The 27,758-nt window shown below is 46.5% G+C and overlaps 1 long non-coding RNA gene across 1 annotated transcript; it reads left to right on the top strand.

Moving 5' to 3' along the window:
• Positions 1 to 286: 286 nt before the first annotated feature.
• On the top strand, positions 287 to 27,279 carry LOC116937843 (uncharacterized). The gene is made up of 6 exons (XR_004402063.2): positions 287 to 513; positions 6,761 to 6,867; positions 20,932 to 21,057; positions 23,667 to 23,701; positions 25,106 to 25,141; positions 26,541 to 27,279. It is a non-coding gene; the product is annotated as an uncharacterized LOC116937843 (long non-coding RNA).
• Positions 27,280 to 27,758: the final 479 nt, after the last annotated feature.

The raw sequence follows: 27,758 nt of genomic DNA, 5'->3' as shown, positions 1-27,758 counted from the left end.
TGTAGCAACAGTAGTATCAGCTGCTGTAGCAACAGTAGTATCAGCTGATGTAGCAACAGTAGTATCAGCTGCTGTAGCAACAGTAGTATCAGCTGTTGTAGCAACAGTAGTATCAGCTGCTGTAGCAACAGTAGTATCAGCTGCTGTAGCAACAGTAGTATCAGCTGTTGACGCAACAGTAGTATCAGCTGCTGTAGCAACAGTAGTATCAGCTGCTGTAGCAGCAGTAGTATCAGCTGCTGTAGCAACAGTAGTATCAGCAGCTGTAGCAACAGTAGTATCAGCTGCTGTAGCAACAGCAGTATCAGCTGCTGTAGCAACAGTAGTATCAGCTGTTGTAGCAACAGTAGTGTCAGCTGATGTCTACAGGCGGATTTCCGATAAACGCCGTCACAGACACGCGAGGGGATGGGGTAATTCGTGACGCGGTGCCAGAGGTGGTACCCTGGGTCCTGAAGCAGCTCTTGGGTAGGTGGGGGAGGGGGAGATGCAGCGGAGATCGTGAAGAGAGAGGTGAGGGTCTGAGAGAGAGAGGAAATTGTGTGCGAGTGAGAGACTTTTGACTTTGAAAGTCACCAGCAACGCACGTGAAAAATAAACGCTTCAAATCCACGCGCCGCGGCGCTAAAACAGCACCGCTGCACAACGCGAAAGAAAAGTCGCGTGTTGGTGGTGGTGGTTGTGGTGGTGGTTGTGGTGGTGGTCGTGGTGGTGGTTGTGGTCATTCGCGCACGCCACGGTGACGAGCGAGCGCTTCAGAAGGTGAACATGAGGACGGGGGGGTGGTGCCGTCCAGGCTAGTACAGAGAGGGGCTTGTCCGGCTCCCCCAGCGTTCGAAGAAGACGCGCTGCACATCACCGACACGTGTGTGTGTGTGGTACGTGGGCGTGCTCCAGCCGGAGCTGCGCGTTAAGCAAGCCCCTGAACACTGGAAGCAGCACGGAGCCGCCGTCAGTGTCACCTTGCAGCGTCTTCTTTCTCGTTCTATAACACCGCCAACTTCGCCTGAGCACAGGCGAAGTTGGCGAGGTCATGGCGCTTGTTAGCCAGGTAAGGCACCACCACCCCCCATATACGAAGCTGCTGTTGTAGAAGGGTACCCCCAGTTTCCTGAAGATGTCCCCCAAAAGGCGGAACATTGAGTTTGAGCCTCTGGCAGTGTAAGTACCGGTGGGGCAGAGAGAGAGAGGAAGTGAAAGAGGAGAGTGTGAGAGAGATTCGAGAGAGCCAGAGATCGTGAACAGAAAGGCGAGGGAGATCGAGGGAGGTGAGTGTGTGAGTGGGAGAGAGAGGGGAGAGAGAGAGAGGTGAGGGTCTGAGAGAGAGCAGAGGCAGAGATCGTCAAACGAGTGAAGAAAGGGATAGAGGGAGGGGGGGCACGGCACATAAAGCAAAGCATTGAAAAAAACAACAACGAAATTAATGAACGAGACCAAGTGCAGACTACACCGAGCATCTTTTTGCTTCCTCTGATCATTAAAAAAGAGGGGTGAGAGCGTGAGAGAGAGAGAGAGAGCGGAAGAGGCGAGAGAAGTGAGTCTAAGAGAGTTTCAAGTTTCATTTATTAGGTATAGCCCTGTGAGCCATGCGGCTCTTAAGTCGGCTGCAACCACAACAAACAAAGTATTAACACAGAACATCCTGGAATAAACCAGCAAATATTCCACACACAAAATAAAAACTTATTAAAACGCTGTGTGAAAAAAAATCACAATGTGGTGCAAGCCAACAACAACAACCATAAGACAATTTAGATTAACCATATGTTTTCGAATCACCAAAATAAAGCTATCAAAACAATGTAACAACAGTAATCATAGGAGAGAGAGAGAGAGAGCGGAAGAGGTGAGAGAGAGAGCGAGGGGACGCGCTTAGTTTGAGCTCCACCTGTGTTAACTTGATAAATCTAACAACGCCACTTTTATTTATTTTATTTCTTTCAAGGTTTTACTCAGCAAGAGTTAAGTATTCAACCTCTTGCAGACACACACAGGTCGTACTATTTGCGTGTTTCTTTATTTTTCTTCATCCTTTTGAAACACAGCGGTGTTTCCTAGGCACTGTGCTCAATCCTATAGTGAATTAAAGCATCGCTTTCATACTTTACAAGGTTTTTTTTTTCTAACTTTGATTATTGTTGATTTATTATTCTGCTTATGTTGTTGCTCTCAGTTTACGAATCTCAAACTATTTGAGATTTGTTATAACTTATTTCTTGCGTGAGCCAGGTGTAGGCATCTGTCGCTGTAGCACAGAGATTTAAGGCCACACAAGCAATTGGAACACAATTGTTGACTTTGAGGCTAAAGCAACCTATTAGTTAATGATTCCTTCACACACTGCAGTTTTTTTTTTCCCCGGGCCCCTCCACGTGTGTGCAAGGCCTCTAGTCTAAGTTGTATTTATTTAACGATGAGTGAATGTATTTCATAAACAAATTTGTCTAAAAAGTAGATTTGTTTGCAAAATACATTTATTTATTTAACACGTACATTTTTAATTAGATCTCAAAATGTATTTATTTTCTTAGTTTTTTCGGTAAAGTCACGTTGAAGGGAAACAACAAAATAATAAAATATATTCCCTTCAACGTGACTTTACCGAAAAAACTAAGAATATGAATTACTGCAGTCACGAAAGCTTTAAATCAAAATGTATTTATTTATCGCTTCATATATTTAATATAAATAAGTTAATTTATTCAACAAATAGAAGATTTGTTTATTCAATAAATAAATGCATTTCTTTCTTTCATTTCGTTTTTATTTCATTATTTTCTTAGACGAGGAATATTTAGTGATCCTCCGTTTACACTCTCTCGAGGGGAGCTCTGTATAGAAGCGCAACACCACAGTCAGGCAGAGTTTGAAGGTAGGAGGAACAAAATGGCCACCTACGCACAGCTTGCAGCTGCCAATCTGCCTGGGGTCACGAGGCCCCCCACTCGGGCCTCTGCTCCAAGGCCAACCCCCCCCCCCCCCCCCCCCAAGCGACCACTGCCGCTGCGCCACAACGGCATCCGCTGCTACGCCTCAAGCTCCGTCACGATCGAGGCGTACGTCGCGGCCCCGGCCGCCATCGTCCCGCCAGCCACCGTCGCCCACGCCTCGCAGATCAGCGGGAAAGCCGTCTTCTACCCGACGACGAAGAAGGTGGATGGTGCGGCCGTCGAGAAGGGGGGTGACCGTGGCGGGGACTCCACGTCCAGCTGGAACCCGTCGCCTCGGTGGCGGCGCGAATCGTCGTTTCGAACGTGCCGCCCTACGTCCCCGACGAGGCCGTGTTGGGGCACGTGTCCAAGCTGGGCACGGGCGTGTCGCCAGCACGTGCCCTGCCACTGGGGTGCCGAGACCCTTGCACTAAAACACATTTTATCTTTCAGGAGGCAGGTGCACGTCCTGGTGACTCCCGGACAGCAGGAGGACGGCTCTTTTGTGATTGTCTATGGAAGGCATTGCCCATGCAATCTTTGCAAAGAAGAGGGGCACTTCCGAAGGGATTGCCCTAAACCGGCGACGGTCGGAGAAAAGAGCGGGGAGGAGGGAGGCAGAGCAAAGGAGGCAAAGCAGCAAGAACCCCCATTGCAACAAGGCCCCCAACAGCCCACACCGGACCCGCCAGGCAAGGCAGCCTCCTACACCTGAGGTCGCGGCCCCAACATTGTGACAAATCGCAAGAGGAAAAATACAGAAGGACCCGGATCGCAAGGGTCAAATTCAGAGGAGGAACCCCTCCCGGACCTCGAACCGGAAGAAGCGGTGAAACCCCCCGCACCAGGGGAGGGAGAAGAACAGCTACCAGACGCCGAAGACGCGTGTTTTGCCATCCCGGACGCCACGCCGAGTGACGTGCAGGCGGCGAGGAATAAACCCGCCAAGAGGAAGAAGCAGCGCGCGTCAGCAGAAGGGTTTCCACAGCAGGAGACCGTGGACGATCAAGGCGACATCGCCACGGAGATCGACCCGTCTACTGTGGTCATAGAGGCTCACTCCCCACCGGCTATGCATTAAGCGAGGACAAGTACAATTTGCTCCGCCCTCGACCAAGAGGAGGAGGGGGAAGGCGGTGGAGAGACATCGAGCACACTCACCAAGGGCGAGGACGAAATGGATGGGAACGAGGAGGAAGGTCCCCGTCCCACTGCTGACTCAAAACCAGTGGACGAGACACCGGGGCCATCCAGCTGAAGAGCCTGAGCAGGAGCCATCCCAGGCCATCCCTGACGCTGGGGGAGAGGACGCCGCTGGGCCATGCGCCAGCCCAACCGCTGCAGCTCTTCCAGCTGTGCCGGATGGCGGGGAAATCGACTCAGATCGGGACGACTGCTTCAGCATGGGGAGCGAGTGCAGCCAGGGGTCTACACTTCTTGACCCTCAGACTTCCCTGGTCTCCGCGGATGATCTCTGGCACTTCCTCAACGAGACCAACGTGAGGAAGGACAGGGCGGACATTGCCTTGGCTCGATGGAAGGACAGCAAGGCAATAAAGGCCTCTGTGACTCAAGCAGAGAGACTCTTCGCCATGCAGGGACTCGAGTCCCGGGGCAAGGAGAGGGCAAAGCTGAGATATTTCCGCAAACAAATTACAAGGTGGGAGGCCACGGAGGCAAGGAACAAGCAATGCCTATGTACATCGGCTCCCTGAACGTGAACGGGTGTAGGGAGGCAGTGTGGAGGTTTTCTGCAATGTCTCTTGCGAGGAAACACGCTGCCTCTGTCTTCTTCATTCAGGAGACGCATCTCACGGTGGAGGACGAGGATGACTGGAGGAAGGAGTGGGGAGGGGACTCTTTCTACAGCCACCTTGACAACACCTCCTGTGCCCACTGCTTCAAGGAGCAGTGGGCACTGGAGGAGGCCGTGTGCTCGGTGGCAGATGACGGAGAGCTCTGCATGCAGATATGAGCTACCCGTCGGAAGCCGTTGGACTGCGAGAAGGGCAGTGTACAGATGCAGCACTTGTCGTAGTTAAAAAAAGAGAGCGGGAGAGAGAGGGAGAGAGCGACATGGAGTAGGAAGAGAGGGGGTAGAGAGAGGGAGGGGGGGAGCAGAGAGGGCGATAGAGAGAGAGGTAAGGGGTAAGGAGAGCAGAGCGAGAAATCTTTTGTTAAATCTATCATTTAAAAAGGGGGAGGGGGGGGGGTTACATAGAGCAAAGCATTAAAAAAAACGAAATTATGAACGAAGCAAAGTGCCGACTACACCGAGCATCTTCTTGTTTCCTCTGATCGTGAAAAAAAATTAAGAGAGGTAAGTCTGAGAGAGGGGGAGAGTCTGAAAGTGAGTGTGAGAGAGGGGAGAGAGAGATCGAGAGGGAGGGAGAGATCCAGGGTGGGAGAGACAGGTGAGAATCTGAGAGTGAGATTGAGATAGAGACGCGTTCACACAGCTCTTGGCCTTTTCAAACTTTATTTCTTCCACAATTCCTTCACCTTTTTTCGTGGGGAATTCCCTTCACCAACAGTGAGTGTTTTGCTTTACGCGCATCTTCATCATTCGTTTGTTTTCCACAGCAGTTTGGTTTTTTTGGGGGGGTTAGATCGTAAATGTTGTGTCGTTAAACCCGCCACCACCCGACACGGCCAATTAGTAAGGTTTGTGTCACGTAAACAAAACGTGTGGCCAACGCGTTACTAGTATAACACCGAGCGGTTGTGTTGGAGAGTGGTGTGTAGTAGTGCATAGTGTAGTGTATAGTGTAGTGTATAGTGTATAGTGGAGTGTATAGTGTAGTGTATAGTGTAGTGTATAGTGGAGTTTATGGCGTAGTGTGTAGTGTATGGTGTAGTGTATAGTGTAGTGTATAGTGTAGTGTATGGTGTAGTGTATGGTAGTGTATAGTGTAGTGTATAGTGTAGTCTAGAGTGTAGTGTATGGTGTAGTGTATGGTGTAGTGTATGGTGTAGTGTAGTGTGTAGTGTATGGTGGAGTGTATGGTGTAGTGTATAGTGTAGTGTATAGTGTAGTGTATAGTGTAGTATACTAGTACAGCACTAATCGGTTGTGTGTTGGAGAGTAAACCTACTAAGATATTGGCAATTATAGTGTAGTGTGTGTAATGTAATATGTAGTGTATAGTGTAGTGTATAGTGGAGTGTATGGTGTAGTGTAGAGTGTAGTGTATAGTGTAGTGTATAATGTAGTGTAGATTGTAGTGTATAATGTAGTGTAGAGTGTAGTGTATGGTGTAGTGTATAGTGTAGTGTATAGTTGTAGTGTATGGTGTAGTGTATAGTGGTGTAGTGTATAGTGGAGTGTATGGTGTAGTGCATAGTGTAGTGTAAAGATCCCCAAGTAGCCTCTAGAAGGGCTGTAGGGGCAAGTGCTGTTACTAGCGAGTAGCAGCAGCATCAGCTAGCAGCAGCATCAGCAGTAGCAGCAGTATCAGCTATCAGCAGCATCAGCTAGTAGCAGCAGCATCAGCTATCAGCAGTATCAGCTAGCAGCAGCAGCATCAGCTGGCAGCAGCATCAGCTATCAGTAGCATCAGCTATCAGCAGCAACATCAGCAGCATCAGCATTATCAGCTATCAGCAGTATCAGCTAGCAGCAGCAGCATCAGCTATCAGCAGCAGCATCAGCAGCATCAGCTGATGTCTGCACGTCGATTTCCATGAAACGCCGTCACGGACACGGCAGGGGAGGGGGGAGGGTCGGGGGTGGGGGAGGGGTGGGGGAGGGGCAGGGGAGCGGGGGAATTCGTGACGTGTCGATAGTAAACCGAGACAATGTTTCCCCCTTTGTAATATCGTTGTGCCAGGCTAGGTGCACTTTACGGCCACGTAAAGTGTCGAACGCCCGCTGGCAGGAGGATATGGGACATAGCAAGGTGCCACGGGCCGACTGACCGAGATGACGCACGCTCAGGTATGCGCACACACACACACAAAGATCCCCCGTGTAGCCTTAACAGACTGTAGGGGCAAGTGCTGTTAGCGAGCAGCACCTATGAAGGCCGGCACGGCACACGAGGGGGTGGGTGGCCAGCACCACGCCCGACCGCCTTTGTCTCCCCAGTGGCGATGCTTACACACCGCACCAGGTACTCATTTGAGGCTGAGTCGACCTAGGGGAGGCCCAGGACCGGTTCAGATAATCGTCACTGGTGTTGGTCGTGAGCGGGAATCGAACCCGGGTCGTCAGGTTCATAGCGCAGCGCGCTAACTACTACACCACCGCTCCCCACACACACACACACACAGATACACACACATACAAGGGTACGCACGCAGACAGACACACGTGTACACACACGCGGACACACGTACACACACGGACACACGTGTGGACACACACGTGGACACTCGTCTACACACACACATGGACACAAGTGTTGGAGAGTAAACCTACTAAGACATTGACAACTATAATGTAGTGTATAGTGTAGTGTATGGTGTAGTGTATGGTGGAGTGTATAGTAGTATATGTTGTAGTGTATAGTGTAGTGTATGGTGTAGTGTAGAGTGTATGGTGTAGTGTATGGTGTAGTGTATAGTAGTGTATGGTGTAGTGTATAGTGTAGTATTTGGTGTAGTGTATAGTGTAGTGTATAGTAGTGTATAGTGCAGTGTATAGTGTAGTGTATAGTGTAGTGTATGGTGTAGTGTAGAGTGTAGTGTATAGTGTAGTGTATGGTGTAGTGTATGGTGTAGTGTATAGTAGTGTATGGTGTAGTGTATAGTGTAGTGTTTGGTGTAGTGTGTAGTGTATAGCAGTGTATAGTGCAGTGTATAGTGTAGTGTATGGTGTAGTGTATAGTGTAGTGTATAGTGTAGTGTATAGTGTAGTGTATAGTGTAGTGTATAGTGTAGTGTATAGTAGTGTATAGTGCAGTGTATAGTGTAGTGGATAGTGTAGTGTATGGTGTAGTGTATAGTGTAGTGTATAGTGTAGTGTATAGTGTAGTGTATAGTGTAGTGTATAGTGTAGTGTATAGTGCAGTGTATAGTGCAGTGTATAGTGTAGTGTATGGTGTAGTGTAAAGACCAAAAACAACAGACCCATTTACCTGAGGCGGTCCACGTGCAAACGGACAGGAATTGTGTCAAGGCCTCTTGATTGATGTAGGGAGGCCTCAAGGAGGATTGATCCGGGCCAGAGCATTGAAACTGATGTGGAGGACAACTTCAACGGTAAAAGGTGGAAAACGAGGGTGGACTGTCGGGGTTAAGGGTTGCCAACCGTTGGAGATGGGGCTGAGAGAATCTTCGAGAAAAGGGGGGGGGGGGGGTGGGGCCTCGAGGGATGTTAAAGAGGGGAGAGCACGAGGTTGGGAAGGGGGCGGCTTTTGAGAAAGAAGACGAAGTTCGGGGCATCGAGAACCGAAGCCCCGGGCCTAGGGAACAGCGTTGGGTGCCTGCGGCGAAGTCCCCCTCGGCGAAGCGAGGCCGCCAGTCGCCGTCGCTACGCCTGTACAGGCCACGGGCCGAGAAGAATCCCAAGTTTGCGCGTGTCGCACGCCGGCACAGGACGAGGTCTCACCACCCACGCGCTTGTAAACCGTTCGCTGTGGGTCCGTGAGCACGCGCCGCTCACGCCCGCACGCGGCGCAGACCCTGACGAAGCTTCGGGCCAATGGGCAGCTGGAGGAGGGCTCCGTTACGGGAACGAACGGAGGAAGGGCCCATAGGCTCTTGTGCTGTGGGGCTGTATTCAAACGAAACTTGTGCAGAGCAGAGGGGCCACGTAAAAAAAGATCACTGCCGGAGGATGGCAAATGCCCAACCCAACAGCGAGGGTGACTGTGGAAAAGGTGACGAAGCAAAACACCCGACGGAAGACTCAAGAGGGAGCCGCTCACCACAGAGCTCACGCGAGATTGCAGTAGACCCCGCTCCAACTACGGCTACCGCCATGGAGAATGCCAGCCACCCAAGCTGTCATTGAAAGCTGGGCCTCTGAAGACAAAATGTATAGAAGATCCAGCATCATTATCTCCAGATTCTATTGGGGATGAGGTCGATTCGTTTAAAGATCTCTTATAGTTTGGGTCGGACATTGCACCCGCGCCTCGGGGGAGATACGGAGAGTGCTGGTGGCAAAGACGGGGATCACCGTCGTCCCTGATGCCCCTGTAGTTGTGACACGGGCAGGGAAGAAACCCCGTGCCAGAACCGAGATCAAGCACTGGACACCTGCAGAAAATCTCGAGCTTCAAATGGAAGCAGAGAAACTCGCGATGAATGAAAGGGGAACGTAAGTGAAGGGGGTCGCACTTCAGACCTGGATGCCGCACCCACTGGGGCAACTGTGGGTTCCCAAGAAACACCAACAGCCGAGGAGAGCACAGAAGAGACCAAACAGGGCCCGACTGATCAAACTGCGGAGGGTGACCAAGATGATGACAATGGATAAAGGGGCAAGCCGCATCACCCATCAAAGCACCGACAGAGGATACAACGACAACGGAAAATCCTCAAAGCCTCGGGGCTGAGGAGAGGAGCCAAGAAGAGGAGGCGGAATAAACACTCAGCGCAGTGGGGCGAGCCCCGGCATCTGCTGATCTGGCCCAAGGTGACGCCAATTTTCTCACAGGAGGAGATATGGAGCTTTTTTAAATGGAGTGCATTTCTCAGAAGAAAAGAGTAACCGCAGCTCTGTCAAGGTGGAACAACGTGGAGGTAATTATAGCCCTCGCTACTCCATATTGACCAGGGCTTCAAGAGACAGGGAAAGTCATCATTTGGAAGATCAGGTATTTCCTGACGCAAATAACTACGTGGAAAGACAACAGACCTGGCAACAACCCCACTGACACATAATGCTACGGATAGCCACAATTAATATAAATGGGTGTAGGGGTGCACTCAATAGACAATTTATGCTGTCTCTCACAAGAAAACACAAGGCCTGGGTGCGCTTTGTGCAGGACACACATCATGCAACCAGCGAGGAAGATGAATGGCAAACAGAATGGAAAGAGGATTTGTTGTTCAGTCGCCTTTCTCATACATCTTCAGGGGTGGAAACGTTATAACTCCAGGGTTTATACCCAACCATAGTTGATCAAGTTGATGTAAGTACCAGAGAGTGGCCCTCGACGTAACCATCAAACTCAATGACATTTCCATCCACCTCATTAACGTTTATGCACCCGTTTATGCACCCATCAACGACGAGTGCCTGACTATGAGAGAAGATTTTCAACTGCACGCTGGATATCCTCGACCGCAATGGCACGGAACAGTGCAAAAACGGTGTCCTGAACACCTTGCGGGAGGTGCTCCGCACGTACAGTCTGGCAGACGTGTGACGAACGCAACATCCAAAGCAGCAAGGTTTCACCTTTACAAGGACCTGAGCTGACAGGACAGCCTCGCAGTCAAAGATTGACCAATCCTATATCTCAAAAAGACCTTGAAAATATTGCAGCATCATCCAGTATTCGGGCTGCACCACTGGTGCATCATCAGCTAATACTCCTCCAAATGAAGATGCAAGGAGTCCCAAGGGGATCGGCATACTGGTATTTTAACAATGCCCTTTTAGAAGACACCTCCGTCACTAACCTCTTTGGGGTCTTCTGGGTGGAGTGGCAGGGAAAGAAATATCGTTTTTAATAACCGAGCACAATGGTGGGATATAGGGAAAGTACACATTAAAAAAAAAAAAACTGTCTGCCTGGGGAAACACAAAAAAAAACATTTACCAGAAAATGTGTGACCTTGACAGCAGATTCCATAACGTAGAGCAAAGGTGGAAGATTACGGACGATCCAGGCCTACTACAGGAATATGTGTAGACCTTGGAATGTCTAAAAGGTTTGCAGAAAAAAGAAGGGAAAACGGGAAATGTATTCGCTCTCGTTTTAAATACACCCTGGATATGGACTCAAGTATTAACAATGTTCTTTCCATACTCTTTGATTCTTTCGGTAAAAGTCACGTAGGTATAAAATAAAATAAATCACGACGTTTCGGGCACAACACAAGCGTCCATCATCAGGTGGGAAAGCATGATGGTCTGCTGCTGAGGCAGACTCTTTTAAAAGGTTTGAAATGGGTTTAAACCACCCACACGGATTCCTATCTAAACCCTGACTCCAACCACCATCCGGCCCAGAAGAACTCCCTCATCAAAACACTACACCATACGTAAGGCCCGCTGCATCTCTGACCAGCGCCACCTAGCCAGTGAACTGGAGCATGTACACCAAGCCCTCAAGATTAATGGATACTCAGACCGCACAATCCGCAAAGCTGGAGCCCCAACTATGGGGAGAAAACCATCTGAGGACCCAATCAAAACCATCACCTTGCCATACTTAGCAGGTGTTACCAAAACGATTTCCAAAATTTTAAACAAACACAAGATCCAGGTCCGATTCAATACAGTACACAAAATCCGTGATTTGATCCCATCTGCGAAGGATGTTATTCCTGACATGCAACACCCTGGTGTCTACAAACTAAGTTGTGTCTGCAGCAGCAGTTACATTGGGGAAACGAAACGACATGTCTCGGACCGTGTTCGCGAACACAAGGCAGATTTTAAACACGGCAGAACCAATACCTCTGCTGTGGCTGATCATTGTTATAACTTGCTGTGGTGCTTCCATTCTTCCCTGCCGTTAGGCTGTCATCTCCGACTCTCTGAGTTGCATTGCCCTGTTAGGTGCCTCTGCATTAACGAGCTGGGGTCTCACTAACATGGCCACCTCTGCTCCTTTAGCCTCGATGTATAGATGGTTCTGGCTGTGTGATGGGCTGTGTGTCTCACTGACGCGACCACCGTTGCGGTGGTTCCCTTGCGTAGACGCGTTTGCCTCACAGCGCAGATGGCAACGCCGCAGCTTGTGTTACACATAGACATGACATTAACTTACCCCTAATCTCCCTCATCAACATATCATCAACATATTGCTAATCTCCCATTAACACTGCTGTTGTGCGCATATGCGGGGATTATACTCTTATGCGGTGATGGACGCTCATTTCATGCTAATCTCTCTCTCCCTAATCTTTCTCTCCCTAATCTTCCCCATTAACACAACTGACGTGCTTGTGTTCGGGGATGGAATTCCTTTCCAGCTCAGACCCCGCTTGCTTGCCCATCACTACATAAATAACCTCTTGTTGCAACAGCTCTCTCGCTGGTTCAGCAGTTCCAATGTTGGATTTTTTTTCCGCCTGAGAACGACCGCTTGTGTTGCGATCAAAACGTCGTGATTTATTATTTTTGTTTTATTTTTCTACCTACGTGACTTTACCGAAAGAACCAAAGAGTATGGATTCCTGAAGTCACGAAACTTCAAATCAAGATTGTATGTATGGGTCTTTGCATCTCTCAGTGTATGTATGGGTGTCTCCATCTCTACGTGTATGTATGGGTCTTTGCATCTCTAAGTGTATGTATGGGTCTCTCCATCTCTAAGTGTATGTATGGGTCTTTCCATCTCTAAGTTTATGTATGGGTCTCTCCATCTCTAAGTGTGTGTATGGGTCTCTCCATCTCTACGTGTATGTATGGGTCTTTGCATCTCTAAGTGTATGTATGGGTCTCTCCATCTCTAAGTGTGTGTATGGGTCTCTCCATCTCTAAGTGTGTGTATGGGTCTCTCCATCTCTACGTGTATGTATGGGTATTTGCATCTCTAAGTGTATGTATGGGTCTCTCCATCTCTAAGTGTGTGTATGGGTCTCTCCATCTCTAGTGTATGTATGGGTCTCTCCATCTCTAAGTGTGTGTATGGGTCTCTGCATTTCTAAGTGTGTGTATGGGTCTCTCCATCTCTCAGTGTGTGTATGGGTCTCTACATCTCTAAGTCTATGTATGGGTCTCTCCATCTCTAAGTGTATGTATGGGTCTCTCCATCTCCAAGTGTACGTATGGGTCTCTCCATCTCTAAGCGCATGTGTAGTGGGTCCAAGAAGACTGGAGACGGATCGCTTGAAGCAACACGTTTATTTAATACACCTGCGTGATACACGGGTCCCTCACACAGAGGGGTAGTGGCCCCTCTACCCGTGATCTGGGGAGGTATAGCCTCCGGACTAGCGTGTCCTATCACTGGGGCTAGTACTCTCAACCCTCCGGCTAAGGGGACCTAAGGAGAGGCTATCTGACCCGACCCAGCCAAGGTCAACGGGTCCCAACCACTGGCCCATTCGGTCCCGGCCCTTAGATGGACGTCGGATCTGGGGGTTCTGTTGTATATGTAGGCCTTTTTTCCAAAATTGATATTAAGAATAATTATGCCAATATTAAAAAAAAAATCGCTTGGGGCAAAACGGGGTGATGCGATCTCCCCCTCCCCTCACACCGCAGCTGCCCTTCACACTCGTGACCAGGCAGCCGGATAGACGCCATAAAAGATAATAAAAACCCAAAGCGAAAGAGAAGAGGGGGGGGGATTGCTAATGAGATTCTGGGGAAAATCTACATGACTTCAAAGGCTCCCTCAAAAGAGTACAGACAAGCAGGCGCCGCGAAGAAACAGGCAACTTTTAAATATTTTTTTTCGTTTCTCTTAAGACAACGGTTAAAGTTCAGAACTTACGACAAGAATAAGTCGACATCGTAGTTTACACACACTCGCCCAGTGAAAGAACCAGACTGCAGTCACATTGGTGGCCTTGGCTTATTAATTACCTGATTTTACTCTCATCCACCTCGCATGTTGTTTCTATTATATATTGCCGTCTACGTGACTTTACAAAAAAAAAACAAGAAATAGGAATTCCAGCAGCCAAGAAGCTTAACTGCAAACTTAGTTACGCCTATAACTTCAGGACATCAAAATACAACTCGAATATAACAGCACGGATCCCTGGATACAGACGGGGGAACGAAGGTTAATAAAACCCTAGGAACATACGTGGTAATAACAATGCTAAATCACGAATCTTAGGAAACATAAACCAAATAAGTGTTAAGCCGGGGGTCATCCAGAAGACATGAGGCGAAATAGGGCAATCACATGACCAAGATAAAATGTATTCCATAGAGAAAGCCTCCCAGCCGCCTTTGTCTTCCAGAAGCATGTGGTAGCAATAAAACCACAAAGGGAGAGACTGCGGCCCTCATTGAGAGAGACAAATGTAACACCCGACCGCGAAGGAAGGAGCCAGGCCTTGAGGAATCAACTTATCACTCCAATAAAAGTAGAACAAACACACACAGTACCCAAAACAGCGGGGACACAAATCTCCCCCAGACGAGGGATGACGAAACAGGCAACGGCTTTTTTTTTGGTTGACTGTTTTTATGGTTTCTTCTAACAACGGTAACAGTAAAAAAATAACTTAGCGACAAGAACACGTGAACATCATAGACCCACACACTCCGATTAAAAAGCAGGCTACAATCTACATTAGTGGGTTATTATTTCTCATGTATTATTTTAATACTAAAATTATTCACCTTAATTTCTATTATTTATTGCTATCTAAGGTACGTGACTTTACCATGCACCAAAGAATTAATTCTGGAAAGTCAGGGATGTTTTAAGCTGAAACTTCGTTACATCTCCAACCTCGGGATAGCAAATAAAAAATAACAATAATAACTCGAGAATAAACAGCACAAATCCCTGGATACAGACGGGAGAACGAAGGTTAATCCAACCCTAGGAATATACGTGGTAATAACAATGCTAAATCACAAATCTTGGATAAACAGAAACCAAATAATTATTATGAAGTATTGGACCGAGGGTCATCCAGACGAATAAAAAAAGGCGAAATAGGTCAATCACGTGACCAAGATCAAATGTATCCCAAAGAGAGAGGGCCTCCCAACCACCTTTGTCTCCCAGCAGCACGTGATAGCAAGAAATTTGCATACGCATGCAGAGGGCATCTCCCCTTAAAAAAAAAATCAATCACCATGAAGGAACTCCAAACCACGATGGAAGTACTGTAAAAAAAACTGCTACAAACATACCTTGAGTCACTTACAGAATCAGAACAACAAGTGGTACGGGATCAAGCTATAGGAGGTAAAATAATATTTTTTAACTTCCAAACGGTACAACAGAATACAACTTCAAAAGTCGCAACACCCCCCTGTGTGAGAGGCAAAAGAATGTAACATCGGGAAGGAAGAGGGGAGGGGGAATGCCACCGGATAGGGAGAACCCCCTCCAGAGAGTTTATTACAAAATAATAAATCGGAGTTGTAGCAATTTGGGGCATCTATTGTTCCACGGATGAAAAGATGGCTTGAGGAGGGGGACAAGAATCAAGCCAGGGTGAGACTTAACAGATGGCTTAATAAATCAGAACACACACACCCGGACACACATACAACTTCCCTCCACAGCAAAGAGCGAAATAAAAGGAAGTTCCGGTCCTTTGTGAGAAGGCGAGCCGAGGGGAGAGAATTTCACGTAAAAACTGAGACACGACCCATACATACATCGATACTACGACCAGCGACAGAAGACAACCGCCAGCTACAGAAGAGTACTGCAACGGGCAAACTCCGGGACATGACCTCGAGATCAACAATGGGTGTGGTGTCTCGCAGAGAAGAGGGGCGAGGTGATCCTCGGCGCTGAGTTCGGCATGGACCGACAGAGTATCGCTGAAAGTTTCATTCTACATTCATAGTGAGTACCAGCTCCCACGAGCAGCTGCAGCTCGAGTTGAACTGACGGGCAACGTCAAGCAATCAACGTCGAGAAAGGGCGGAAAGCGCCAGGCATCGACCACGCCAGCATCGCAGAGGACCAGCTGCACACGCAATCGTGCACCGCCAGAGAGCACGGAGCCGGAGAGAGCTCGCAGCCGCCGCCACCAGCGCCACCCGAACAAGAGGTGTCAGCCGCCAGCGGACCAGTGGCGAGCGCCACGAGCACCTTCAAAGACAAGCGTCGTACCGACTCAGCTCATCCAGCAGAGGAAAGAGCCTGACAAGCCGTCCGCGATAAAGAGGGAGAGCGAGGACGCTGTCCGTATGACACGCCCACACTCACACACCTACAACGCAACGCCCGGCGTCTGCTTGATGGAAAGAATTGATCAAGGAGACAAAACCACCACCACCACACACATAAACACATACCCGGACTAATAATAAGAAGACTAATGATGAAGTGCGTTAACTACTAGCTGATAACGAAGCACACTGCTGCCCATTGAGTTACGTGGATACGGTCGTTTAGAATTATTTTAGTCGTTATTTTTCTATTTAATTGCATAAATATTACAAATGAATTCATTGATGAAAACTAAACGTTTAGAAACCTACGTTACGAATCTACACACTCACAGGGAGAATATTGTGTTGAAATCTTTCTTTTGAACACAGAATATTGCCCGCAAATTATTGAAGCCCGAGCCAATTGATACGCATTTGCTGAAGCAGGCACACTGCCATACACCATTGTTCCAAGACATTTCGTTAATTACATAATCTTACCGATGAATTCATTGACGTATACTTTTGCCTTTGGGACATGTTTCTTTATTGCCATTTGTATGAATATCGTCGCATGTATTTTTAAGGACTTTTTCCTATCGCCGTATATGCTCGCGTTACTCTGAGGATTTAATCGATTGTTCTGTCACCCAGTTTAACAACATGATCATTGAGGGTTAAATGTACGGATCAATGAGGAGAACATCTCCAGGAGTACTGTGTTTACAATTCCAAGCATAAGAGTTCGCATATTAGGGTGTTATGTTTTTCTTCTTTGGTTCTTTCGGTAAAGTCACGTAGAATGAGAATAAAATAATAAATTGATAAAATAAAATAACACAATAATATTCTCACAACGTTTCGGCCACAACACAAGCGGCCTTCATCAGGTGAAGGGACGAGACTGTCTGGTAGGACAGCGCTGTTTTTGTTTAGAAATTAAAGTTGCTTAACACAGAAGTGTCTGAGTGGTGCCTTCCTAAGTTCATGCATAATAATCTTAATTATAAGAACTGTATCCTGCGGTGAGATTTGAATTTGGAGACCTGACATAAAAACACTAAGACATAATCAGTAAATGTTAAAGCGAGAATAATTGTATTATCCTGATTGATAATACGACCCTAGAAAACGAAGCCGAGCTTAATCAGCATACTTACATCACACTTGCATAACTTCATACCATTCATTGTATTATCCCGATTGATAATATGACCCTAGACAACGAGGCAGAGCATAAGTATCATAACTGCATGCATCAGCATAATCACTTAAATTTACACAACTTAACATAATTACACCTCCCTAATTAGCATATATTTTGTGCATAATTTAATACATTAATTAAGTTTTTTAAATTTTCAATAAATTTTTATTATTTGTATAATTTTTTGAAGACCAGGCATATACAAAAGTTCCCGGGGTCCTGGCCTAGCTGGTCTTCTTTCTTCAGCTTGAAGAAGACTTCCGGGCTCGTCCAGAGGTGCTGCTTTTATACCCGTGGCCGGGTCTCTCCGCCCCTGTCCACGCCCCCCTTCTGTAACTCTCTAGGGGGCTCTGGAATATCCCCCCCTCCCCAACCCCTCTCTTTGTGCTGGGGGAACCTAGTGTCGCAATGGCCCGACTCATCCTACCCATCCTGAGTTACCACCCCCTGTGGACACATGTCTGCTACTGCAGGTGAGTATACACGATGCCTAACAATGACGTTATATCAGTGGTTCTTAACCTGGGTTCGATCGAACCCCAGGGGTTCGGTGAGTCGATCTCAGGGGTTCGGCAGAGCCCCCGCCACGGAGGTCCGGACACACTTGAATTATTGTGTAAATTTGTGATGACACACACGGCCCGCTTGGCCATCACTGGCTGCAGATGATCATGCTACACTGCTTGGCCAATCAGTGCTGCGGGGAATTTAGTGCGTACTCAGTAGTCAATGTGTGACTGTTGTTGTCGTACGTCGTGTGATTTCTTTAATATTTTATCCATACTAACTATGTCGGGCAAAAGAAGAAAGTGGTCGGACGAATATGTACAACATGGATTCTCATGTATCACGGAACGTGATGGGAGTGAGCGTCCTATCTGCATGATTTGCAACGCCAAGTTGAGCAACTCTAGTCTTGCACCGGCAAAACTAAAGGAACACTTCTTGAAGCTGCATGGAGACGGGGAATACAAGAACACAACACTTGCTGAATTCAGGGTGAAGAGAGCCAGATTCGATGAAAGGGCCACTCTGCCTGCTCTTGGATTTGTACCTGTTAACAAACCGATCCTGACAGCATCGTACGAAGTTGCTTACCTGATCGCAAAGCAGGGCAAGCCACACACCATTGGTGAAACACTTGTGAAACCAGCTGCATTAAAGATGGCGAATCTGATACTCGGAACAGCGGCCGAAGGTAAATTATCCCAAATTCCCCTTTCAAATGACACCGTCAGTGACAGAATAGAAGACATGAGTAAAGACATCTTGGCTCAAGTAGTCGCGGATCTGATTTCAAGCCCGGCAAAATTCAGCCTTCAACTCGACGAAACCACAGACGTTTCTGATCTAAGCCAGCTTGCTGTTTTTGTACGCTATGTGAAAGATGACATGATAAAAGAAGAGTTTTTATTTTGTAAGCCTCTTACAACAACAACGAAGGCAGCCGATGTGAAGAAGCTTGTGGATGACTTCTTCAGAGACAACAATCTTTCATGGGATATGGTTTCTGCAGTTTGTATGGACGGAGCTCCAGTCATGCTGGGAAGAAAGTCTGGTTTTGGTGCGCTAGTAAAGGCCGATGCACCACACATCATTGTGACGCATTGTATTCTGCACAGGCATGCGTTGGCAACAAAAACCTTACCTCCAAAAATGACAGAAGTATTAAAAACTGTGGTGGAATGTGTGAACTATGTGCGAAAAAGTGCTCTGAGGCACCGCATATTCAGTGAGCTGTGTAAAGAAATGGGCTCTGAATTTGAGGTACTTCTGCTCCATTCTAATATTCGGTGGTTATCCCGGGGACAGGTGCTGAATCGTGTTTTTGCCATGCGTGTGGAATTAGCCCTGTTTTTGCAAGAGCACCAACACTGCCATGCAGATTGCTTCAAAAATCCTGAGTTCATTCTCATTTTAGCGTACATGGCTGATATATTCGCAGCTCTCAATCATCTCAATCAGCAGATGCAGGGTGGTGGAGTCAATATCATGGAAGCGGAAGAACACCTGAAGGCTTTTCAAAAAAAGCTACCGTTATGGAAACGACGAACAGAGAACAATAACTTCGCAAACTTCCCGCTTCTGGACGACAGTGCAAGTAAGATCGAAGATGTGTCTGGAATCGGAGATATTTCTGTATCCACGGAACTGAAGCAAACAATTGCCACGCACTTAGATGAGCTTGCAAAGTCTCTCGACGGATATTTCCCTACAAGAGAGTCATATCCAGCATGGGTGAGACAGCCGTTCACGTTTGCTGTTGAAACAGCAGATGTCAATGATGAATTCCTCGACGAAATCATTGAAATTCAGCAGAGCCAGGTTCAACAGCAACTCTTCAGAACAACAACGCTCTCAACGTTTTGGTGTCGACAAATGAACAAGTATCCAGTTATTGCTAAGAAAGCCCTGGATTTTTTTTATACCATTTGTTACAACATATCTTTGTGAGCAATCCTTTTCGAGGATGCTGGACATAAAAACGAAGAAAAGGAACAGACTTTGCTGTGAAAATGACATGAGAGTGGCACTTGCCAAGGTGAAGCCACGCATATCTGAACTGATCTCTCAAAGGCAACAGCAGAAGTCACATTGATTTCCAGGTATGTAATTTGTTGTGAGTTTATGCATTGTGTTGGTTTTATTCTTTGAACAAGGTAATGTTCATGCACGGCTCATTTTGTGTACCAGTAAAAAACATATCTATGTCTTGAATTTGAAAAAAATCACATTTTATTTTTCACTAAAGAGGGGTTCGGTGAATGCGCATATGAAACTGGTGGGGTTCGGTACCTCCAACAAGGTTAAGAACCACTGCGTTATATAGAATGCTTGTCAATGACGCTACATATGTATGGGTCTCGCCATCTCTAAGTGTGTGTATGGGTCTCTACATCTCTAAGTGTGTGTATGAGTCTCTCCATCTCTAAGTGTGTGTATGGGTCTCTACATCTCTAAGTGTGTGTATGAGTCTCTCCATCTCTAAGTGTGTGTATGGGTCTCTAAATCTCTAAGTGTGTGTATGGGTCTCTCCATCTCTAAGTGTGTGTATGGGTCTCTCCATCTCTAACTGTATGTATGGGTCTCTCCATCTCTAAGTGTATGTATGGGTCTCTCCATCTCTAACTGTATGTATGGGTATCTCCATCTCTAAGTGTGTGTATGGATCTCTCCATCTCTAAGTGTGTGTATGGGTCTCTCCATCTCTAAGTGTGTGTATGGGTCTCTCCATCTCTAAGTGTGTGTATGAGTCTCTCCATCTCTAAGTGTGTGTATGGGTCTCTCCATCTCTAAGTGTGTGTATGGGTCTCTACATCTCTTAAGTGTGTGTATGGATCTCTCCATCTCTAAGTGTGTGTATGAGTCTCTCCATCTCTAAGTGTGTGTATGGATCTCTCCATCTCTAAGTGTGTGTATGGGTCTCTCCATCTCTAAGTGTGTGTATGGGTCTCTCCATCTCTAAGTGTGTGTATGAGTCTCTATGAATCCAGCGGCCCGAGTTCGATTCCCGCTCATGGCCAACACCAGTGGCGATTTTATGAACCAGTCCTAGGTCGACTCAGCCTCAAATGAGTACCTGGTGTGGTGTGTAAACATCGCCACCCACCCCCTCGTGAGTGGTGTGGTGCTGACCACCCACCCCCTCGTGTGTTGTTCCGGCCTTTCACAGGTGCTCGTGAACAGCATGTGCTCCTATACGGGGGGCCTTTGTCTTTGTGAGTGTGTCAGTAAGTGGGTGTAGGTGAGTGGTGAATGTGTGTTTGTGTGTGCGAGTGGTTAATGAGTTGGTGACTATTTGCCCCCAAAGTCTGTTAAGAGGCTGCACGTGGGAATTTTTGTCTTTGTGTGGTACTATGCAGGTTGCAGCTGCTGTCATTTTCATTGGCTCCCCATAACTACTGCATGAACTATGACGTCACAATGGATGGCCACTCTCGTCATGGCCGCCATCTTAGGCATTTCACTAGTGCCTGTTGTGGCTAAAAGTGAGTACAGCACGTGTGTGTGTTTGTGTACACACATGTGTGTACACATGTATGTACACGTGTGTGTACACGTGTGTGTACACGTGTGTGTTTACACATGTGTGTATGTGTACACGTGTGTGTACACGTGTATGTACACGTGTGTATGTGTGTACACGTGCATGTGTGTACATGTGTATGTACACGTGTGTGTGTGTACACGTGTATGTGTGTACATTTGTATGTACACGTGTATCTGTGTACATGTGTATGTACACGTGTATGTACACACGTGTATGTGTGTACACGTGCATGTGTGTACATGTGTATGTACACGTGTGTGTGTGTACACGTGTATGTGTGTACATTTGTATGTACACGTGTATGTGTGTACATGTGTAAGTACACGTGTGTATGTACACGTGTGTGTACACGTGTGTGTGTGTGTCATGAGCGGTGGCACAGTTGCTAGCGCTCTGCGCTACGAACCCGTCTTACTCGAATTGCAAATGTTGTTGTCATCATGTTGGTTTAACTCTCTAACACGCACACGACCGGTTAGTGCTAAAGTGTTTGCCAATTGGCTACGTTTTGTTACATCCAGGAGTTGTAAAGGTGTTCAAACTTGTGCATGTATAGTAGTGTAGTGTAGCATATACCATTGTAGTGTATAGCAGTGTAAAGTGTAGTGTACGTTGAACATCTTCTTTGGTTCTTTCGGTAAAGTCACGTAGAATGAGAATAAAATAATAAATTGATAAAATAAAATAACACAATAATATTCTCACGACGTTTCGGCCACAACACAAGCGACCTTCATCAGGTGAAGGGACGAGACTGTCTGGTAGGACAGCGCTGGAGTGAACATCTTTCACACCACTGTACATAGCCATCCAAATTAATCGGAGTTGCGGGGGAATGCAAACAAATTAAACACAACAACAACAAGCAGTTCTAAAGACATGCGTTCTCATTGTAGTATTGTGGTGTAGTGTAGCATATTGTAGTGTACTGTATACTAATGAAGAGGAGTCGAGAATGGTTTGAAGAACTTCTTTAATTCACCAATGCACAGCAACACTCGTTACACAACCAACCCCCAACACCCATCCCACAGCGTCCCTTTAACCCAACTCCAATACACATTCCCGTCTGGCACCCCTTGGTCCGGGTGACGTCACTGCCCTTTGACCCCTGACTCCTGTCACGCGCATTGCAGCGCGTGCAATTGGTGCGTGTCGTCGTGAATGCGGAGACGTCGTGTTTGCAGATCCCCTACATCAATGTGGTGTCTAGTATAGTGTACCGTATAGTAGTGTGTATTAGTGTAGTGTATTGTAGTGTATAGTAGTGTGTATTAGTGTGTGGTAATGTACATTTGTGTATATCAGTCTGCAGTATTGTGTAGTAGTGTGTGGTAGTGTATTGTAGTGTATAGTGTGATGGTGTGGTTGAGGTTACATGAGGTAAGGGGGTTAGGGGGGAGAATCCATCAACAACTCCCCACCACCTTCTGGCAAGCAACAGTGGCGCCACTCACTCTGGGCTTCACTTGGGGTGGGATGTAAATTAGCCAGTCAGGACAGGCCACGTGGCATGGGGTGAAGGTGGCAGTCGATGGGGCTATGCCGTGATTGGTGGCAGGTGTTGCCAACAAAAATTCAGGTTTAATACAGTATAGTATAGGAGTGTATAGTAGTGTAGTGTAAGTGTAGTGTATAGTAGTGTGTAGTAGTGTCGTGTATATAGTAGTGTATAGTAGTGTAGTGTATAGTGTATAGTAGTGTATAGGAGTGTAGTGTATAGTAGTGTAGTGTATAGTGTAGTATATAGTAGTGTAGTGTATAGTAGTGTAGTGTATAGTAGTGTAGTGTATAGTAATGTAGTGTATAGTGTAGTGTATAGTAGTGTGCCTCTCAAAAAATCAACCCCTCGTCCACATCGTGGGAGGTGGTAACAGACGAGGTGAAGTTTGGCTGAGCGGTTCGATCGCCCGGGCCGCTTCGGTAACCATGAAGGCCTCTCTGGACCCAACTGGAAGCGTGCTGACCAACGGGGCTTCGGTAAGCCACTTAGGCTAAGGGGAGTAAACCCTGGACAAAATCCCAGGGTGTATACCAATTGGCCAACCGCCCACCCTGGTGGGGCAGATGAGCTGCGGTCCAGATGGCCAATGGCACATGGTGGAGGAGCCACTGGGTGTCTCGTTCTTTAAGACAAACCTTCCAATCGTCTTCGTTTCCTGCCTTGCCATTGGACCCAGGCTTGGCTCCTGGCTAAGCTCTGTGCAGTAGCCTGGTGTTTGTAGAAGTATATTGTGTAGCAGTGTATAGTAGTGTAGTATATAGTCGTATAGTGTGTAGTGACGTGTCGTGTATAGCAGTGTAGTGTGTGGTAGTGTATAGTGTAGTGTATAGTAGTGTAGTATATTGTCGTGAAGTGTAGTGTGTGGTAGAATACAGTTGTCTAGTGTGTAGTGTGTTGTAGTGTGTAATAGTCTCGTAGTAGAATATAGTAGTGTAGTGTCTAGTAGTATATAGTAGTGTAGTAGTGTGTAGTAGTATATAGTGTATACTGTGTATATATGCGAGTGTATAGAACTAACTGCTCTGTGCAACTCCCCCACACAGAGAAGGAGTCGACTAACTGGTGGAATTTCGGCGAGGTAAATGATGACATCACCACGCCTCCACGTGATCGCTTGTGTGGTGACGCTGTGATGACTCTGCTTGATCGTGATGCTGTGTGATGGTGATGTTGTGTGATAGTGTATGATAATGGTACTATAGTGTACAGAGTAGTGTGGTGTGTAGTAGTGTACTTTTTAGTAGTGTAATATATAGTAGTGTAGTGTATACAGTAATGTATAGTAGTGTACAGTGTAGTATATAGTTGTGTAGTGGTGTATAGTAGTGGAGTGGTGTAGTAGATAGTAGTGGAGAAGTATATAGTAGTGTAGTGTGTTGTAGTATATAGTAATGTAGTAGTATAAAATCAGTGTAGTTTGTCATAATAGTGTATAGTGTAGTGTATGTGTAACGACTCTCAGGACGATGTAATGAGAGACACTTTATTGGGACACAGCCACAAAGAGTGACCCGAGGCTCCGTGCTTTCGTCTTCAGTTTGTAACTTCCTCCGAACGTCCCCACTCCTCGTGCTGTCCCCTTTTATACTCCTCGAGCCCCCTTCCTGGAACCTTCTTGTCCTTGGTTTTCTCTGAGTCAATCCCTCTCCTTACCCTCTAACTGATCCTCTCTTTTTTCCCCAGGTCGATCCTCATTCAAAACCTTCCTCCTATCCCTTCCACGTGATTGCTTCTGTGGTGACGCTGCTATGACGCTGCTTGATGGTTATGCTGTCTAATGGTGATGGTGTGTGATGGTGATGCAGTAGTGTGTAGTGTAGTGTGTAGTACTGTATAGTGTAGTATATAGTGTAGTGTATGGTAGTGTAGTGTGAATAATGTAGTGTGTGGTGCAGTGTATAGTAGTCGAGTGTGTTGTAGTGTTGTAGTGTATAGTAGTGTAGTATATAGTGTAGTAGTCTATTGTATAGTGTAGTATCTAGTAGTGGATAGTAGTGTAGTATACATTCTAGTAGTGGAGGATATGTTAGTTTAGTTTGTAGAAGTATATTGTGTAGCAGTGTATAGTAGTGTAGTATATAGTCGTATAGTGTGTAGTGATGTGTCGTGTATAGCAGTGTAGTGTGTAGTAGTGTATAGTGTAGTGTATAGTAGTGTAGTATATTGTCGTGTAGTGTAGTGTGTAGTAGAATACAGTTAAATTTTGATTTAAAGCTTTCGTGACTGCAGTAATTCATATTCTTAGCTCTTTCGGTAAAGTCACGTTGAAGGGAAACAACGTGACTTTACCGAAAGAGCTAAGAATTGAATACAGTTGTCTAGTGTGTAGTGTGTTGTAGTGTATAGTAGTCTCGTAGTAGAATATAGTAGTGTAGTGTCTAGTAGTATATAGTAGTGTAGTAGTGTGTAGTAGTATATAGTGTATACTGTGTATATATGCGAGTGTATAGAACTAACCGCTCTGTGCAACTCCCCCACACAGAGAAGGAGTCGACTAACTGGTGGAATTTCGGTGCAGGTAAATGATGACATCACCACGCCTCCACGTGATCGCTTGTGTGGTGACGCTGTGATGACTCTGCTTGATCGTGATGCTGTGTGATGGTGATGTTGTGTGATAGTGTATGATAATGGTACTGTAGTGTATAGAGTAGTGTGGTGTGTAGTAGTGTACTTTTTAGTAGTGTAATATATAGTAGTGTAGTGTATACAGTAGTGTATAGTAGTGTACAGTGTAGTATATAGTTGTGTAGTGGTGTATAGTAGTGGAGTGGTGTAGTAGATAGTAGTGGAGTAGTATATAGTAGTGTAGTGTGTTGTAGTATATAGTAATGTAGTAGTATAAAATCAGTGTAGTTTGTCATAATAGTGTATAGTGTAGTGTATGTGTAACGACTCTCAGGGCGATGTGATGAGAGACACTTTATTGGGACACAGCCACAAAGAGTGACCCGAGGCTCCGTGCTTTCGTCTTCAGTTTGTCACTTCATCCGAACGTCCCCACTCCTCGTGCTGTCCCCTTTTATACTCCTCGAGCCCCCTTTCTGGAACCTTCTTGTCCTTGGTTTTCTCTGAGTCAATCCCTCTCCTTACCCTCTAACTGATCCTCTCTTTTTTCCCCAGGTCGATCCTCATTCAAAACCTTCCTCCTATCCCTTCCACGTGATTGCTTCTGTGGTGACGCTGCTATGACGCTGCTTGATGGTTATGCTGTCTAATGGTGATGGTGTGTGATGGTGATGCAGTAGTGTGTAGTGTAGTGTGTAGTACTGTATAGTGTAGTATATAGCAGTGTAGTGTATGGTAGTGTAGTGTGACTAATGTAGTGTGTAGTGCAGTGTATAGTAGTGGAGTGTGTTGTAGTGTATAGTAGTGTAGTATATAGTGTAGTAGTCTATTGTATAGTGTAGTATCTAGTAGTGGATAGTAGTGTAGTATACATTCTAGTAGTGGAGGATATGTTAGTTTAGTTTGTAGAAGTATATTGTGTAGCAGTGTATAGTAGTGTAGTATATAGTCGTATAGTGTGTAGTGATGTGTCGTGTATAGCAGTATAGTGTGTGGTAGTGTATAGTGTAGTGTATAGTAGTGTAGTATATTGTCGTGTAGTGTAGTGTGTAGTAGAATCCAGTTAAATTTTGATTTAAAACTTTCGTGACTGCAGTAATTCATATTCTTAGCTCTTTCGGTAAAGTCACGTTGAAGGGAAACAACGTGACTTTACCGAAAGAGCTAAGAATAGAATACAGTTGTCTAGTGTGTAGTGTGTTGTAGTGTGTAGTAGTCTCGTAGTAGAATATAGTAGTGTAGTGTCTAGTAGTATATAGTAGTGTAGTAGTGTGTAGCAGTATATAGTGTATACTGTGTATATATGCGAGTGTATAGAACTAACCGCTCTGTGCAACTCCCCCACACAGAGAAGGAGTCGACCAACTGGTGGAATTTCGGCGCAGGTAAATGATGACATCACCACGCCTCCACGTGATCGCTTGTGTGGTGACGCTGCGATAACGCTGCTTGATCGTGATGCTGTGTGATGGTGATGTTGTGTGATAGTGTATGATAATGGTACTGTAGTGTATAGAGTAGGGTAGTGTGTAGTAGTGTACTTTTTAGTAGTGTAATATATAGTAGTGTAGTGTATACAGTAGTGTATAGTAGTGTACAGTGTAGTATATAGTTGTGTAGTGGTGTATAGTAGTGGAGTGGTATAGTAAATAGTAGTGGAGTAGTGTATAGTAGTGTAGTGTGTTGTAGTATATAGTAATGTAGTAGTATATAGTAGTTTAGCGTGTTATAATCGTGTATAGTGTAGTATATATGTGTAGTGACATGGGTCACTCTGTAGCATAGTGCTGATTGCTGCCAGAGAAGGGGTATCTGCAGTTGCAGCAGCCCTGTCTGTCAGCAGGTCACGTGTTTAGCCAGAGATAGGTGTGCCCAGGAACCCACTATTAGGTTCTAGAAGTGGGCGTGGCTGGGGCGGACCGAGGCCACGCTGGGAGGATAAAACGGGACCCCGAGTGAAGGCTCAGGGTTGTTGTGCGGCTGGAGTCTTCGTCGCCATCTATGTCTTCTCCTTCTCGGCATCATCAGTCAGGCAGTCTGCCAGCTGTCCTGACTGTGTGAACTGTGAAGGCTGATAATAAATATAGTACCTCCTACTCCTAGTGTTTCTGAGTCTGTCACTGCATTTGGAGTCGGAAGTGTTAAAGACATTTTTATTTTATATAGAATTGTTTTTAACATGTCTAAGTCGACCAAGAAGAAGACTCCTATTATTGTGTCCTTTGGGCGAAGAGGATGACGGAGAAGTGATTTTGTGGGGGCAGACGCCCCCCTCCTCCTCTCCCCCCTCCTCCTTGGCCACTTCTCGCTGGGCTGCCGCGGATCGTGTGATAGCCCCCCCCCCCCCCCGCACCAGCGTCCTCTCTGAGGGACATGGCTAAGTGGCTGGCTCACCACCGCTTGGAGTTATCCCAAACCCTCCCCACGTACACCACCACTAATTCGGAAGTGGCTGCGTGCTCACGCATGCCTGGCATAGGCGCACCTTCGCTCACCTTGGCTCGCGCTAAAAATAGCCGTATGAATATGCACGCGCCCCTCCGTCCCTCCTGTGGGTCGGCCTTAAT

This window comes from Petromyzon marinus, chromosome 83, assembly GCF_048934315.1.
Source record: "Petromyzon marinus isolate PM22_M1 ecotype Great Lakes invasive population chromosome 83, UKy_Petmar_22M1.pri1.0, whole genome shotgun sequence".
Taxonomy (NCBI): domain Eukaryota; kingdom Metazoa; phylum Chordata; class Hyperoartia; order Petromyzontiformes; family Petromyzontidae; genus Petromyzon; species Petromyzon marinus.
The sequence above is the reverse complement of the archived record's forward strand: the minus strand, read 5'-3'. Positions and strand labels throughout refer to the sequence as shown.